At 41.3% G+C, this 4701-nt stretch overlaps 1 pseudogene; it reads left to right on the top strand.

Annotated features, from left to right (window-relative positions):
* The first annotated feature begins 3612 nt into the window (after positions 1 to 3612).
* Positions 3613 to 4436, top strand: LOC147003968 (WW domain-binding protein 11 pseudogene; annotated as a pseudogene).
* Positions 4437 to 4701: the final 265 nt, after the last annotated feature.

Below are 4701 nucleotides of genomic sequence, written 5' to 3'. Positions count from 1 at the left end.
GGAAGAAGTCAAAATATCATTATTTGCAGATGATATGATAGTATACTTAAGTGACCCCAAAAATTCCACCAGAGAACTCCTAAACCTGATAAACAACTTCAGCAAAGTGACTAGATATAAAATTAACTCAAACAAATCAGTGGCCTTCCTCTACTGAAAGGATAAACAGGTTGAGAAATAAATTAGGGAAACAACACCCTTCACAATAGTCATGAGTAATATAAAATACCTTGGTGTGACACAATGGAATACTACTCAGCTATTAAAAACAATGAATTTATGAAATTCTTAGGCAAATGGATGGAACTAGAGAATATCATCCTGAGTGAGGTAACCCAATCACAAAAGAACACACATGGTATACACTCACTGATAAGTGGATATTAGGCCAGAAGTTTAGAATACCCAAGATACAATTCACAGACCAAATGAAGCTCAAGAAGCAGAAAGACCAAAGTATGGATACTTCAGTCCTTCATATAAGGGGGAACAAATTACCCATGTGAGGAAATATAGAGACAAAGATTGGAGCAGAGACTGAAGGAAAGACCATCCAGAGAGTGCACCACTTGGTGATCCATCCCATATACAGTTACCAAACCCAGACACTATTGTGGATGCAACGAGTGCTTGCTGACAGGAGCCTGATATAGCTGTTTCCTGAGAGGTTGTGCCAGTGCCTGACAAATACAGAGGTGAATGCTCTCAGCCAACCATTGGACTGAGCACAGGGCTCAATAGATGGAGGATCTAGAGAAAGAACTGAAGGAGCTGAAGGAGTTCGCATCCCCATAGAAGGAAGAACAATATAAACCAACCAGTAGCACCCGCCCCCCCCCCCAGCTCCCAGGGACTAAACCACCAACCAAAGAGTACACATGGTGGGACCCATGGCTCCAGCTGCATATGTAGCAGAGGATGGCCTTGCCAGACATCAATGAGAGGAGAGACCCTTGGTCCTGTGAAGGCTCAATGCCCCAGTGTAGGGAAATGCCAGGACAGGGAAGGAGGGTGAGTAGATTGGTGAGGAGGTACGGGATAGGGGGTTTTCAGAGGGCAAATGAGGAAAGGGATAACATTTGAAATGTAAATAAAGAAAATATCTAATAAAAAATAGATACACTAGGAAATGGACTTCCTTGCTGAGGCACTACATTTACCTCAGGCTTCAGTATAGAAGAGTATCTATGGGAGTAGCCATTCTCAATTCTGTCTGAACAGCCTGAGATTGGTTTACATAGTTGTTCAATGTGGACTATCCTGTTAGTGGCCTACATCCAGAAGTCTTAGATGACTTGCAAGACTGCTGGATGTAGGATGCTCTACAGTCACTTCTCTGTGATGGAGTAAGGGACTTGCTCAGAAGGGGAGTAAGGGATTTGCTTGGTAAGTGGTAAGGTGGGTGAAGCTTCTTAGTGGCTAGAACACGCTTATTTGACTATATGTCTTTTTAAAATTGTTGCTACCTTTTAGGTTCATTTTTAAAATTCATAGCATCCCAGAGAATGCAGTATATTCTCTGGGATAGGAACAAAAAGCAGATGATTGTTTCTTTAGACTCATGAATATATAAGAGTCACATCCTCTAGCAGGGCTGCCTTATCTGTCAATAAGGAATAGTACAATTGTTTTAAATCATCCAAATATAAGATCATATTTTAAAAGGAAAGAAATATTTTTAAGTTTTGATAAGCACTAGTTGAGACATTTTATACAAATGTTTACAAAGAAAATAGAAACATCATCAAGAGCAATGTGTGGGCACAGTCTAAATAATTTTTAATGTCTGACATATATGTCATGACAGGAAATGAGTGTTCTGACGTCAGTTTGGGGCACAAACATTTACAACTGAAACAAACATTTTCTTTGAAAACCACTCTAGATCTTAAACTGAAGCAAAGGTTAAGCTTACATGGCTTTCTTCTTCCCTGCCTGTAGAGAACACAGATGTTGAGAAGAATAGAACACCATGCCAAACACCACTGAGGTAACCTTTGCTTCTCAGGCTGTTCAGACAGAATTGAGAATGGCTACTCCCATAGATACTCTTCTATACAGAAGCCTAAGGTAAATGTAGTGCCTCAGCAATGTTGGTGCATCTATTTAATCCATATATATATGGTTATCTCCAAAACAATAAAGACCAAAGACTTGAAGAAATCAGACTTCAATAAGAAAAAAAAGCCTTGAATGGAAAAAGTCCAAAAATAATAAATATTAGAACAAATTTACCTAAGTACAATAAAATCAAGACCAGTGATGTGAATATATTTTGTCTGTTTTAGAAAGAAGTTGATGGAAATCAAACTCTAGAATGTCTTTGGTGCTGTTTTATCATGATTGGAACATCACATATTTTAATTAAAAGTTGATTCCTTTGGGAAAAAAATCTTTGAGAAACAGTGTATATGCTAAAGTCTTAAAGCCTTATTCATATGGTTTCAGATTTCCCACGAAACTGACCTTTTAAAGGTCTTTAAGAGCTTACTTCTGAGATCCGTAAATGATGTGCATGGTGAATATCCACAAGAATTTGGGAAAGTTAGTGAAGTACATGGTTTTAAGCTATATATTTATGTGAAGCCAAATTTCTTCACTGAAGCAAAATACTATATTAGAATGAATTCAATGCAGAAGAAGATAGGAGGATCCAGCTGTGTTTTATTAAGCATCACATTGAAGGCATTTACAAAAACAAAACAAAACAAAACAAAAAAACAAATATCAAACAAACAAACAAACAAAAACCCTGTAAAACAGTACTGTTCTTATTACTATGTGGTGTGGAGTTCTTTTATTCAAAAAAAAACAACAAACCAACAAACCAACAAACCGAAAGCCTAGGTCAACATGCATTTTCAAGTCTGGTAATTAGTTCAGCATGTGCAAATCTCTTCATTAAATCCCTAGTGCCAAACAACAACATCTTTTCATTGTTTTTGTTTGTTTGTTTATTTTTTCGAGACAGGGTTTCTCTGTTTAGCCCTGGCTGTCCTGGAACTCACTGTGTAGACCAGGCTGGCCTCGAACTCAGAAATCTGCCTGCCTCTGCCTTGAGAGTGCTGGGATTAAAGGCGTGCGCCACCACGCCCGGCTTCATTGTTATTTTTAAGTGAAATAAGAATTGTTTTTAAAATTTCTGTTGTAATTTATTATATGATAAATATTGATAGCAGTGAGTTGCATATGCAACATCTTTGGTAGCCTCCAATGTCTAAGAGGGCAAAGGGTTCCCAAGGGCCTCCGTAGTTGTTTGCTTTACTCTGCTTCTCTCCTAAAATGCTGTAAACAAAACACACTCCTTATGGCTTACAGCTGACATTCTGTAATTCCCATCAAATGGTTCTTATCAGCATCATGTTCAAATAAGTAATGCCAAGGACAAGCCAGCTATCTTGTGCTCTTGCAAATTTTTACAGGAATTTGTCAACATAGGAAAAAATGAATGCCAAACTTTACACCAAAATTATTGCCAAAGAACACCACTAATGGGGGAATTATGATTGTGCTTAAGGAAGAACTGCCTGCGAATAAGCTCCTTTGTAGGAGCTCCACAGTTAGAAAGAATTTTCTTTGCAAATATCTGTATTCTGAAAATCACTAAAATCTATGTCAAAAAGCTATTGTAGAAACCCAAGTATCAATTTCACTGATGGCACATCTGCTGCCTCTTCACAGCAGCAGGCTCCTCCTCCACAGTCCGTTCCTCCTTCTCAGATACAAGCACCTCTCATGCCAGGACCACCATGTCTTGGACCACCACCTGCTCCACCCTTACGGCCTCCTGGACCACCTACAGGCCTTCCTCCTGGACCACCTCCAGCAGCTACTCCATTCCTGAGACCACCTGGAATGCCAGGAATCCAAGGGCCTTTACCACAGCTTTTACCTCCAGGACCACCACCAGGTCGACCTCCTCGCCCTCCCCCAGGCCTATATCCAGATCTGCCCCCTAGGCCGCTCCTCGAGGACCTCCACCAAGGCTACCTCCTCCTGCACCTCCAGGTATCCCTCCTCATCGTCCTGACGTAATAAGTCCACCCTTGCTGCCTGCTCTTGGACCTGCCGCACCTGACCTTTTCCCACCAACTCCCTTGTTCAACCCAGGGGTGTTGAGTGCCCCGCCCAGCCTCATTCAGCGACCGAAGGCAGATGATGCTAGCACAGCAGCCATCCAGAAGAAAGCCACAGTGACTATCAGTGCCAAGCCCCAGATCACCAATCCTAAGGCAGAGGTCACACGGTTTGTGCCCACTGCACTGAGGATACACCGCAAGAATAAGGAGGCTACTGCCGTTCTCCAAAGAAGGTCAGAGGATGACTCTGCTGTGCCTGTCGCCAAAGCGGCCCCCAGATCTTCAGTTCCCGTCTCAGTACAAACTAAGGACGATGTTTATGAAGTCTTTATGAAAGAGATGGAAGGGCTGCTGTGACAAGGCCTTTTGTTAAACTTAGATCCAGACTAGCCTGATAAAAAGGAAGGAACGGAGGGAGAGCGTGAAAAAAAGGGGAAGGGGGTTAAGCAAAGCTATACTTAGTGCAAGTCAGTAATCCCAGCTCTTTGATAGGCACTGAAGGGGGAGGATTACAAATACAAAGTCAGCCTGGGCTACATTGTGAGTTTAGACCAAGCTAGAGAGTGAGACCTTATTTCAAAAAATAAAATGTATGGTAAGCAGAGCGTGGTGTTCAGTGTCT

Source organism: Mus caroli, unplaced genomic scaffold (assembly GCF_978045245.1).
Source record: "Mus caroli unplaced genomic scaffold, Mus_caroli_1 scaffold_7, whole genome shotgun sequence".
NCBI classification, from domain to species: Eukaryota; Metazoa; Chordata; class Mammalia; order Rodentia; family Muridae; genus Mus; species Mus caroli.
The sequence above is the reverse complement of the archived record's forward strand: the minus strand, read 5'-3'. Positions and strand labels throughout refer to the sequence as shown.